The 13,933-nt window shown below is 38.4% G+C and overlaps 1 non-coding gene across 1 annotated transcript; it reads left to right on the top strand.

Moving 5' to 3' along the window:
- Positions 1–11,835: 11,835 nt before the first annotated feature.
- LOC103700726 lies at positions 11,836–12,741 on the top strand. Its single transcript, XR_005515142.1, has 2 exons — positions 11,836–11,957; positions 12,339–12,741. It is a non-coding gene; the product is annotated as an uncharacterized LOC103700726 (transcript).
- Positions 12,742–13,933: the final 1,192 nt, after the last annotated feature.

The following is a 13,933-nucleotide window of genomic DNA, read 5'->3' as shown; positions in this document are numbered from 1 at the left end:
ATAGATCGGCCTCTAATGTTTAGTCCTTGTTGACAAATTTTTTAACTACTGGTCCAGCCTTATTCCAATGGGGAATAAATAACCATCTACCCCTTCGTCCCCTTCATCTTCCTATCTTTGTATCCTTCCCTGTTTCGAACCCTAAGTCCGATTCTATTACCTCTTGCAATTCGTTCATTGTTTTTCCCACCATAAATCCATTCTCCTCATCGGAAGAGAAACTCTTCCGCTCTTCCGCTCATCCAATCTTCCGCTCTTTCCGTAATCCCTAGGTTCCCACCCCTTTTGCTAGTTCGACTATATTTTTCCTCTATTTTCCGACTAAGATTTGGGAGCTTACGACATTTTGTCGACGTCTGTTCCAGAAGCTTTCCCTGACGTTCCCGACTTCGCCCGACTCGGTGGTAACCGAAGCTTTGCTCGACATTACTTCCTTTAACAGGTTTGTCAACCGTTCTAGCTTATTTTCTTCAATTTTTTATCGATCACCAAGCTGTTATATAGTATTCTAGTGCATTTGTTTTAAATTATGGGAATGGTTAGGATTCGAAAAATTAACCGATAGAAAGGCTGAGATAGCACATTTGTCATATTTATGATGGAAAAATCATGAATATCTTTCACTGATGGCTATTCGGTGCTATTTCTATTCTTTGTATTAATTTTTAAGATCATTCATTAATGCAAGATGTTTTATTTAATTATGTATTTCTAATTTTGAGTTGATATTATTCAAAATTATTGTTTGAATGTATCTGTGATGCAGACATCCTAGATGGCTCCAATTTAGAGTAAAAGCAAACCACATGCTATTGGCCCTAATAATATGGTCAATGGAAGGTGTTACTTCAACCACTTTGTCAATTTTACCATCACCCTAGTCTCGTCTATGTCCCATGAGCAGAAAGAAAGTGTTACCATCACTCCTTTTGGGCATATGATAGGTTTTCCATATATCTAATAGAGTAGGCCTATCCTGGACATATTGCTCTCCTTTTCGGATGATGTGAAGGAGGATTTTTGGTTTGGTAAGGATCTAGTGCCTTTTTAGGGAGTGATTTTGTACTCATCCTTGGTTTGAATGCGACGGGCGATGAGGTCGAACTATATAAGAAGGAGAGGGTTACATTTGACGCATCACCCATTTTTTTGAGGATGACCACAAAAAGGCTGATAGAGATGCAATAAAAAATAGATTACAATTCTTTGATGTAAAGAGCGGACGACAAGATGTAAAGGATTTCACGAAATTATGGGTTCTTTATCTCTTTATGACTATCCTCTTTCCAACCATACACTACTATGTTCCTAAGGCATTATGTTTATATCTTGTTGATTTAGACTGCTTAGGTTCATATAGTTGGGATCATGCCGTTTTCGCTTTTCTTCGCCAGCAGATACCTAGTCTAGCCGAGAGTGTGAGAACAAGGAACATCATCGGCAAGGGATCTGCTAGATATATGGATGGCTGCATGATTGCTGTGGTGGTAAGCATCTTAATATTCCTTTTAAATTTTATTGTTAAGATATGTATTTACTTCTAATTTGATGTTTACATCGGTTTTTGGTAGGCATGGGCTGTTGAGCATGCGAACAGTTTTATTGGAAGCCACCGACCACCCTTCGTGTATCCACGTCTCTTGCGTTGGAGCAATGCCCCATTTTCTTGCAAGGTAGATGCAATCGCCGAAGTTATGAAGAAGTTAAAACGATTTCAGGTTTGAATGTTTATTTCTTACATCACAAATATTTTAACTTGATGCACAACTTAAATTTTTACTTGCATCAAGTGATCGAGAAGCTAGCCTAGGAAGGAGGAGTCGCACCTTCTCTTACGAGAAAGGCCACAAGTGGTTGCTTCAATAGAGACACGAAGACATGAAAAATTGCAAAAGGGTGTGCATGAGATAACTCAGGTATCTGCATACAGTGATTTACCATTTGGCAAACTTACAACCACTTTTAATTTAGCACGTATGGTTTTCAGACCCTTGAGCTATAGACCAACACCCTCTATAGAAATTTTCCAAGCATCCAAAAAAATTATTTGACTAGGTTCCTCTTCAATAGTGGCTCTTGTTGCTTCAACAACTCGACCAAAATTACTTGAGCCATCCTTTAAAATATTTTTGGATCTGCAACTACATTCAATATTCTAGGATGGGCCACTGTCCCTACAATAAGTTAAACAAAATTTCAGCATACGAACTAACAATTTTGCACTTAAAATGCATAAACTAAGCAGTAAAATATGCAATACAACAATAATTTAAACTACGAATAGCAAAACAGAAACGGATGCAAATATCTTGTTCATTACCTCATATCGATTACCACATCAGCAGCTTCGGTCAAGCTTGGAGAATGAGTAACAACCATCTTGATCACCGATGCATTTACGTTGACGTGTATTTGATGCATATTCTAAACATCCTCATTGCCCATGAGCGTAACAAGCATTCTATACTTGTTTGGAACATAAAATTTAACTACTACAATTGTAGAAGATAGATGTCTCCACCTTTTCACTATTTTCTTATAAATTTGATCGAGATTTGTGTTCTCGGAGATGGAAATAATAAGAGCTTCGTTACCATAAGAACAAACAACCATGAAATGCTCTTTGAAGCCATGACAATGAAAAAAGGAAGGATGAACATGTTAAGTGGTGGAGCCGTATCCAACTCCACCCCACTTACCTTCATGCCACTTGTGCGCCATGTCATTGGAACCATGGTTTGGAAGTCCTTATCTTCAACAACAGATGAAGACGATAAGGAGGCTGACATGGTGATTCGCAATAGAAGTAGCCGACGATCACATTGGAACGGTGATGAGGATGAAGATGGTTGCTTCGTCTTCCCTGGGATGAGCGAACTAGAGACTTTGCTCGCTGATTCCGCGCAGGGGGGGGGGGGTTGTAAGAGCACTGTAGAGGAAAAAGAAGAAATTAAGAATGTAAGGTACGTGGGTTTCTCCTTGGAGTGAGTTGTTCTTCCCTTGTTTCTTTTTCCTTTGTTTTTCTTTCTCTTGTTTGTACTTCTCTCAACATATATACAAAATATCGGTGGGATCTTCGTGGACGTAGCCCAACTTGGGTGAACCACGTTAAAATCTTGTGTTGATCTGTGTTTTGCTTGCTGATCTACTTCTCCCGAATCTATTCTTCATATCATCCCATTCCGTAACAATTACTATAAGAGCTCTGTTTGTGGTTCGAGTGGGAGCAATGGAAGATGGAAAGTTGAGAATAGAGAAGTTCAGTGGGACGAACTTCGGGCTGTGGAAGATGCAGATTGAAGACTACCTTTATCAAAAGGATCTCTATCTTCCGCTTGGAGAGAAAACTAAGAAGAGAATGGATATGACCGACGATGAGTGGGAGATCCTAGATCAAAAAGCCCTCGGGACGATTCGCCTCTCTTTGGCAGCGTCTGTTGCATTCAACATACCAAAGGAGAAGATCACAGCCGGTCTCATGAATGCATTGGCAAGGATGTACGAGAAGCTATCGGCATCAAACGAGGTGTTCTTGATGAAGAAGCTATTCAATATGAAGATAGCTGAAAACAGAAGTGTTGCTGAACATCTGAATGAGTTCAATACCATCACCAGTTAGTTGAACTCGGTTGGCATCAACTTCAATGACGAGATTCGAGCTCTGTTAATCTTGTCTTCCCTAACGAAAAGCTAGAATGGGCTGGTCATGGCCTCAAGCAACTCCTCTGGATCATCTAATCTGAAGTATGATGATGATGTTGGTGTTCAGCGAGGAGATCAGAAGGAAAGGCTCCGGCAAAGCATAAGGGATGGCTTTACATGTAGAGGGTAGAGGCCGGTCATAGTATAGTTCAAAGAACCATGGTAGATTGAAGTCTAGAAAAAGCAAATCAAAATTTACCAAAGACAAAGGAGATGACTGCTGACACTGTGGCAAGAAGGGGCATATTAGGTGCTTCAGTAAGGCCTATAAAAATTAGACAGAGAGCACTACACAGGAAACTAGCTCTTCAACAAAAGTTGCTGAAATTTCTGATACTGATGCCTTACTTTTGTCCTTGGATGGGCAGGCTGAATCATGGGTTATAGATTCCAGTGCCTCTTTTCATGCTACTGCACAGAAGGACATCCTTACACATTATGCCCAAGGAGATTTTGGATGCGTCTACCTTAGAGATGGAGAGCCATGTAACATCATTGGCAAAGGAGATGTGCAGATCAATATAGCAAGCATTTCAGTTTTGAAGTTGACAGATGTGAGACATGTGCCCAGTCTCAGAAGAAGTCTTATATTTGTTGAATAGCTTGCTAGTGCAGGCTATGTTACTTCACTTGTTGGTGACTCTTGGAAGATCATTAAAGGATCTATGGTGGTTGCCCGTGGTAAGAAAGAAGGCACGCTTTATGTGATAGAGGGCACTGTGAGTTCCATCTCAGTTGCAGAGTCAAGCACAGATTCAACACTATGGCATTGTAGATTTGGACATATGAGCAAGAAGGAAATGAAGATCATGTATATCAAAGGAAAGCTCTTAGGGCTCAAATCAGTGGATCTAGAGTTTTGTGAAGATTGCATCCATGGAAAGCAGAAGAAAGTGAGTTTCTTGAAATGAAGACAGCCTCGACAGCCACAGAAGTTGGAGTTGGTCTATACTGATGTCTTTGGACCAACCCAGGTATGCTCATTTGGTGGTTCTTCATATTTTGTCACTTTCATAGATGATGCTACAAAAAAACTATGGGTTTATTTTTTAAAGAATAAATCTGATGTATTTGATGTCTTCAAAAAGTGGAGAGCTCTAGTTGAGAATGAAATAGGTCTGAAGCTGAAGTGCTTCAGGTCAGATAATGGAGGAGAGTATTGCAGCAGAGAGTTTGAGGAGTATTGCCCTATCCATGGAATCAGGTGAGAGAAGATAATTGTAGGGACACCGTAGCAGAATGGTGTAGCTGAGCACATGAACCGCGTCATCATGGAGCGTGCCAGGAGCATGAGACTGCACGCTGGATTGCCTAAACAGTTTTGGGCGGATGCAATAACACTGCTGCATATTTGATAAACAGAGGACCCTCAGTTTCATTGGATGAAGGATTGCCAGAGGAGGCATGGACTATGGGAAGGAGGTAAATTTATCATACCTAAGAACTTTTGGCTGCATTTCTTATGTTCATGAGGATTCTACAAGTAGGAACAAATTGGATGCAAAGTTTAGAAAATGTATTTTCATTGGATATGGAAACTCCTATTGTTATCAGAAAGTCTACTAGAACTGTTAATGCTCCCAGTCGTTATTCTCCTTCTCTACATTATTTATTGTTGACTGACAATGGTGAACCAGAGTGTTATGAAGAGGTTTTTCAAGTTGATAAGGTTTTTCAAGTTGATAGCACCACAGCTTGGCAGAAGGCTATGAATGAGGAGATGGACTCCTTGATGACAAACCAAACTTGGGATTTGGTTCAGTTGTCTACAGAAAAGAAAGCTCTTCACAATAAGTGGGTTTATAGGCTAAAAGAGAAACAAGATGGCACCAAGAGGTACAAGGTCAGATTGGTTGTAAAAGATTTTGAACAGAAAGCAGGTATAAATTACACTGAGATTTTTGCTCCTGTCATTAAATTGACTACTATTAGATCTGTGTTGAGTATGGTGGCATCAAAGGATTTGTATCTTGAGCAGTTAGATGTGAAAACCGCATTCCTCCATGGTGATTTAAAGGAGGAAATTTATATGCATCATCCAGAAGGTTTTGAAACTCTAGGAAAAGAAGAGATGGTGTGTAGGCTCAAGAAGAGCCTATATGGCTTAAAGCAAGCTCCCAGATAATGGTATTTGAAATTTTACAGGTTTATATCTATGCACGGTTACACCAGATGCAATGCTGACCACTACTGTTTTATTAAGAAATTTGATGACTCTTATATTATACTGCTTTTGTATGTAGATGATATGCTTATTGCAGGATCAAACATGGAGGAGATCCAGAATCTCTAGAAAGAGTTATCACATGAGTTTGTTATGAAGGTTCTGGGTCCAGCCAAACAAATCCTTGGTATAAGAATCACTAGAGACAGAGCAAACAGAAAGCTGAAGTTGTCATAGAAGAGCTATATTAAGAAGATCCTACAGAGGTTCAATATAGAGAAGGTAAAACCTGTTAACACTCCGTTGGCTAGTCACTTCAAGCTTAGCAAGAATCAATATGCAAAAACTCCAGATGATAGGGCTTATATGAAGAAAGGTACCTCTCAGGAATTTGAGAGGTACTACTAATCATGGATAATGGTATGAAGGCTCAGAGATCAGGCTTTAGAGGTATATGGACTCAGATCTCGCAGGTGATCTGGATAGCAGGAAAAGCACCAAAGGTTATATGTTTACTTTGAACAACACAATAGTTAGTTGGACTTCAAAGCTACAGAAGATAGTTGCTTTATCCACTACAGAGGCCGAGTATGTTGCAGCAACAGAGGCGTGCAAACAGCTAATATGGTTTAAGAACCTGATGACAGAATTGGGAAATCTGCAAGAAGATGTTAAATTGTACAGTGATAATCAGAGTGCAATCTATCTTGCAAGGAATTTAGCATTCCAGTGTAAGACAAAGCATATAGATATCAGGTATCATTTTATCCGCTCTCTTTTGGGGGATGGTTAGTTTACTTTTATGAAGATCCATACCAGCAAAAATTTTATAGATATATTAACCAAGGTAGTTACAGTTGAGAAGTTGAAGGCATACTCAGCTTCTCTTGGTCTTTCACACTGAAGACAGAGTAAAGATTCTGCCCGATTGAGCTATGATACATGTTGAGGCTCATGTACACAAGCATTATGCTTGAGATGAAGACGTTGTTTGTAGAGTTTGATCATGTTTTTTGAGTGGGAGGTTTGTTAAGCGGTGGAGCCGTATGCAACTCCACCTCACTTACCTTCATGCCACTTGTCGCCATGTCATTGGAACCATGGTTTGGAAGTCCTTATCTTCAACAACAGATGAAGACGATGAGGGGGCTGACGTGGTGATTCTCAACAGAAGTAGCCGACGATCACGTTGGAACGATGATGAGGATGAAGATGGTTGCCTCGTCGTCCCTGGGATGATCGAACTAGAGACTTTGCTTGCTGTTTCGTAGGGGTTTGTGAGAGCACTGTAGAGGAAAAAGAAGAAATTAGGAAAATGAGGTTCTTGGGTTTTTCCTTGGGAGTAAGTTGTGTTGCTCCTGTTTCTTTTTTCTCTGTTTTTTTTTCCTTGTTTGTACTTCTCTCAACATATATACATAATATTTGTGGGATCTTCTTGGACGTAGCCCAACTTAGGTGAACCACGTTAAAAGCTTGTGTTGATCTGTGTTTTGCTTGCTGATCTACTTCTCCCAAATCTATTCTTCATATCATTCTATTTCGTAACAGAATAAATGCTATTTTAATAATGAAGCAAAAGGAATACTGCCATGGGGACTGTTTTCAGTACAGGATATCAGCAATGACAGCTAAAGAAGAAGAGAATCCAAGATATCTCTTTGCACGGCAATGGCAAATAGAGAAGAACCTAGTGAGCATGTAGGAAATCAGGATTTCGGGAATGAAAATTGCCATGTTATCTCTGAATCGCAATTAACCCAAAATCTTTGGACTAGAAATATCAGTTTAGGTCAACAGGAACTCTCTGTTATACTAGAGTCAGAGGGAGAGTGGGGGAGAGAGACATCGTAGCCATGTCCTGGATAAGAAAAGGGACTCTTGGTGTTTTCGGTCAACAGGGACTCTCGGCGAATGGACAAAAAGAGAATCCAGAAATTAATTTCGCACAGCAAAGAGAAAACATAAGAAGAGGGATCACCCGACAAAGAGAAAACAGAGAAGGAGGAACTCTAGGCGTTTTCGGTCAACAGGGACTCTTAGCGAACGGATAAGAAGAGAATCTAAGAATCATCTCCCATGGCAAAGAGAAAACAGAGACGAAGAGAGCAGCGATAAGAAGAGAATCCATACGGAAAAGAGAAAACAAAAGAAGAGGAATCGCACGACAAAAAGAAAATAGAGAAGTAGAGAGACTCTCAGCATTTTCGGTCAATAAAGACTCTCAGCGAATGGATATGAATATATTCCAACATTCATCTCCCATGGCAAAGAGAAAACGGAGAAGAGAGCGGTGGCTCAGGAAACATCGAGATACAAGAGTCATGAAATTCCAACGGACTCTATTTTCTGCCTTCAAATATCTTCCGTGGGGTCGTGGGGGCATCTTCGGAACTATAACAAAAACACTCTCCAAGATAGGGAATTAAGCTTTGCAAAGTCCTTGGATCAAAAATTTCAATTTTGGTCAACAGAGACTCTCTGTTATAACAGAGTCATCAAGAGGGTGGGGAATTAATTTCCACTTTTTTATATTGTATCTATCGATAATGAAGATTTTTTGATTCATACAAGCTTAAGATGATAAGGGCCAAAACGTCTCAATAAAATATTTTTTGAACATCAGGAGAATATTAATAAATCACCGATAGTCTAAAATCAAGAATTATTGAACGACCAGAAAATTAAGTTCCAACAGTAGTGACATTACCAACAGTAGTGAAATTCAACTAGATAGCTATAAATTGGTGATATAGTAGCACTCAAACAAAATCACTAATGAAGCTAGAGTTAACATGTTGAGTTTAAAAAATTTCAATTTCTGACCCAAATAATCCTAAACTTTGGTTGAACATTTCACTTTATCCACTTTTATTTTTTACACAGACTCGCTAAATTTTGATCTTTTTCCTTGGCATGTATGTAGATGTAACAAGAAGTGCCAACGCTAGGCTATGAGAGTCTCAGAACCACAAGTCCAGGGACCATGCAAAAAATGCAATAACTATATATAGTCTAGTATATCATGTAGCGGGCTTTATTGGTGGCGATTGTTGAGGGATTCCGAGGCAGGTGCTTTTGAATCAAGGAATGTTATTAGGTTCTCTACTCCACCTCAGTTTGCAAGCTTATTATATGTCTCATCTATGAGTTGTGGTTGCTCTTCCCTGATCTTTGCTGAATAAGATGGATATTATTTTATCCGTAGCCTGGACACATAAAGAAGTAATGTGATGGAATGTTGGCTTTTATGACAGTTAATTTCATTGGAAAGGACAAATAAAATGGAGAAATTTAACACAAAAGCAACAAAAGATATGGACCAGGCTTACAAACTAAAATATTAATGATACTAGAGGAACCGATTTTTCCCATACCATAGATAAAAAAGGTCACTAGTTTTAGTTATCCATTTTGAGTTCTATTAAATTCGTAAACTGAGAGTAAGTAGCCTTGAGCATTAGAAATCAAAAGTTGCTCGATGTAGCTGTGTTCATTGGTTCGGCAAATTGTTGACCGTTGGGGCCTAGAATTTCAAATCACCTTTTGGTGACCAAACCACCATTTCGGAAAGATATGTTTCAAATTTCATATAAATTCTTCTTCTTTAGGGTCGTGTTTATTTAGATTCGAACAATGACGTGTTTCTCTTTAGATGTCTTGGCCTATGGTTTTCTATATATAGTTCCATGTGCATGCTTGGTTCCTGTTCCTAACTGATGTCTAAAGGTTTTGACTCTCTTAAGAACAGTGAAATCTCGCTTATTTCATTTCTTTTTCTAAAAAAAAGTACTTATAAACAAATAAATGGGTTAATTATAAGCTCAACGTTTAGATCTGTGCTCATAAACATAGTGTCGATTGATGGTAAATATATATGGTTAGATAAGTGTAAATTTTCTTATACAACAACGGGGAATAGGAACACTAAGGGCTCATTTGGTTCGCGGAAAAAGAAGGAGAGAAAGTGTGGTGAATGGAAAAGTAATGAGATGCCTTTTGTTTGGTTGGAGTTTTCAAATAAGAGAGACGAAAAAGTTGTATTTCTATGGGAATATGATTCCCATGTTTCATGAAAAAGTCTTTTCCATGAGAAACATGAGAAAGTTACTTTTCTGTGAGCCGACAGGCAGGGGCGGCTCAATACATTCTAGGGCCTAAGGCGAATCCAATGGATGAGGCCTTTTTTTTAATAATAATTTTTTTAATAATAATTTTTTAATAAATATAAAATACTTAAAAAAATATATGAAAATAGATAGCTATCAAGTACACTATTTCAACCATGAATCTTACAAAGATAGACAAGAAGCCTTTTCAATTTAATATAATTCTTGAATGGAAGCACATAAAAGTAATTATTCTAAATGAAGGGCCATGAAACTGATTAAATAACTGAGATAATGCTTGGCAATACTGTTTACCACAAGAGCCGAATAGGAAAAGGTCATCCTATGGCACTTCATGGTGAAGGTAAAGAAAAGAATTTGTCCATAAAGGAACCTCTCAATAATAGAAAGTAGGGTCATTATGGAAAATTCACTCCATCAAATTAATAAAAGTCCCATCCCACCATCTCCCCTTCAAGTGAGTACCCAAGCAGCAACTGCAACATCACATACAGCACAGCAGCCATTCAACCCCCTCCCTCCTTTTCTCTCTCTACCACCCAAGAGGGGAGAAGAAACCGAGAGGAGCAAACTAAAAGAATCTCCACCCTCCAAGACGTCCATCTCCAATCCCCCTATATTTCTTCCGGATGGCCCAGCTGGATGAGGAGTAATGTGAGGGAAGGAAAACCAAGACCAAAACCAAAAAAGAGAAGGGATGAAAGGTAAGAGTGGCTTCAGGCGTCTATCAAGCCAACCAAATCCCTCCTCTCTCTCTCTCTCTCTCTCTCCCTCCCCCCCCCCCCCCCAACCCAAAACAAAACTACTGTCCCCCAACTTCCAAATTGCCCCTCTGCAGGCCAGGAAACTCTCCACCGATGGAGGGGGGAAGATTCTTAGCCAGCTCCTGATCCCGTTTATATGGGGCCTTTGCTTCCTTTTGGTCAGCCTCCCGGGGCCTTAGGCGACCGCCTCAGTCGCCTAAGGCTCGGGCCGGCCCTGCCGACAGGAATCACTTCATTTTTATTTTTTCCTCAAAAAAGTCCTTCAGCATTAAAGAGGCATTAAAGACCTAATTTTTATTAAGGATATAATAGGAATTATATATAACTTTTCCAGAAAAGTGGATGGTCAACCAAACATAAGCACTTTAGAAATTTGTCACTTTCTCATTATCAACCAAACATCCCAAAAGTACTTTTACAGGCATTCTCTTTCCAGAAATCTGCTTTCCAAGAATTACATTCCTAAGAGAAAAAATGTTTCCCGCGAATCAAACGAGCCCTAAGAAAGTATAGATCTATGGGCACGGAAATATATACCTAGAGAGTCAGGAAGGGAAGGAGAATAGATCCTCGATTACAGAGATTAAGTTAACGTACCATTTATCACACATGAAAGAAGAGCCACTGGGTTAGATTGAGAAGAGAAATCGATTCCATCGATCTTTGTAATTAACCAAAATATTTATTTCTGCATGCAGTAAACAATGAACATAATAAAGACATTTACTTAGATTAGTCAACCAATTTCATATATATTATGAATTAATTATCTTTAAGAGTCTCAATTGGATCAGCTCAGGATCACAATTTAGTCGGTCAGTCATTTAATATGAGGACGACCAAAAATTCCTTGAGAACCAAAAATTGATTTTGCAATCTCAATTGGGATCCGAATATCGAACCTTTGAATTCCTGATGACTCAGAAACCTGCAGGTAGGTGGCAACCACTCAGACCATTCTACAAATGCTGCCTCCACGTTACGTGCATGCATGAAGGACATCTGCCATGCAGCAGCCGCAAACAAACAAGCAATCGCGCCCCTCCAAAGTTGATATAAATGGCTATAAACCCTAGCTTTACCTCCCAAGCCAAGGCCTATAGATTAGTCGAGAAGCCTTTGCAAGTGAGGTGCTAGGGATGGAGAGAAATCTTGTGCCTGCAGGCGTGGTGTTCTTGATGCTAATCTTGTTTGCTTCAGGTAAAACTCATCTTCGCATGCATGTATTACAGCATATATATATATATACCTCTCCTTGGGTTTCTCCCTTCTTTTTTGTGCTTTTCAAATTGGTTGAAGCTTATATAGCTGCAAGCGTTTGGAAAGCTCATGTCTTTTTAGGCTGCTTAACAAAAGTCATGACTCCTTTCACTGGTGGTATTAATATGTAAAAACAAAAAGAGAACAAAGGGAAATTAAGAAAAATAATGAGAAAACAGCTTTACTTTGGATGGTCACCCTAAAAGGGCCATAATTTTGCTCTACACTCTTAACTATGTTATGATCTTTATTTACCATGTGCTTGACATCGATGCATGCATGCTTGCACGGATGCATGCATGGCTATTGAGATGATGACAGTTGCCGGTGCAAGATTGTGCGAGTCGCAAAGCCACACGTACAAGGGAACGTGCACGAACAACCATAACTGCGCCATTGTATGCCAGAGAGAGGGAAGGGGATTTACTGGTGGCAGGTGCAGGGGATTCTGGCGAAAGTGCTACTGCACCAAGATATGTTAGGTGCTGCATCTCACTCTTAGCATCCAAGCTATTGTACGTACATGGATCTGCTTTAAAAAATATGGGATATTATGTATGTGGGAAGATTATTCTCCGTTGGTAGTTCTCTGTAGTTCTTCTCTGGGACATGCTTTGAGGTTTCTAGCTTTCCAGTGTTCTTATCTGGGATATGGTATGTGTAAGAAAATTACTTTGGATTATTTTGTGCCTCCTGGTATATATACACTTGATATAAAGTTTGATATGGATGAATGATGAATCATTTGTAGGTCTGCTTATCTTTTGGTGATGAATATATATATATATATATATATATATATATATATATATATATATATATATATATATATATTATAGCAATCCATGATCTCGCTATCCAGAAGTATTTTTTGTCCCCGACGAGATTTAAATTACTCAGTCTATGGTTAGTCTCTATGAGTCCATCATGCAGAGCTATGGATCAGGTCAGTTTTGATACTATTTTTAACGATCGAAGATCTCACCTAAAAAAACTAGTCGGAAAGTTTTTATGTTTTTTAGTTCAATATATTTATTCAAAATTTTTCTATTGAATAACCAATATGGAATTAAATATACATTAGTACGAATTCTCATATACAGATGGTGTGTTCTAAGGGGACCATCCTTATCACGACCATGGAACTAGTGATGTGGAAGAGTGCATATCTCGAAATTTCTCTCTTTTTTAAGAATTTTTGCATATAAGAGTTTATGAAATTTAAGAAATAGTATGTATGTAATTTCTTATGTCAAACAAGACTAAAAAACTATGCATCATGCACCAGTATTGATGAACATTATATTCTGAAAATTGTATATTGATTCATTTGAAAGGTATATATTAGTTTGTTAGATAATTAATTTATTTGGTGTGTATCATCTGGTCATATAATGCATACTAGTAAAAAGTATATTTTGAAAACTGAGTATCGAAGATAAATATTAGATCACTATTGGATGTGTATTAAAAAAAAATGCAGTATTATTGAAAAGTCGACGAGTATGTATCATCTGGTCATGTAGTATGTACTACTGAATATGATGCTCTAAAAATTATGTATCAATTTGCTTAGAAGTATAGATTAGGTTGCTTGATTACCAATTTGCTAAATGTATATTACCTAGCCGTGTACTATATACTAATGAACGTCATATCTTAAAAACTATATATCGATTTACTTAGCGGTATATATTGGCTTACTAGATAACTAATTTGCTTGGTGTGTATTATCTAACCATATAGTATGTATAGGTAAAAGGTATGTTCTAGAAACAAGAAAAAAAGGATGGCGTGTGCAATTTTTTTCTTGTTGTTTTTTTTAATCATGAGATTGACAACTCCTCTGGTAGGAGTTTCTAATTTTCAAAGTCTTTCTTTAAGATGGGCACTAGGAAAAACATGGTAAAATAAAA

Source organism: Phoenix dactylifera, chromosome 1 (genome assembly GCF_009389715.1).
Source record: "Phoenix dactylifera cultivar Barhee BC4 chromosome 1, palm_55x_up_171113_PBpolish2nd_filt_p, whole genome shotgun sequence".
In the NCBI taxonomy this organism is placed as follows: Eukaryota; Viridiplantae; Streptophyta; class Magnoliopsida; order Arecales; family Arecaceae; genus Phoenix; species Phoenix dactylifera.
This window is presented reverse-complemented; position numbering and strand designations above follow the sequence as displayed.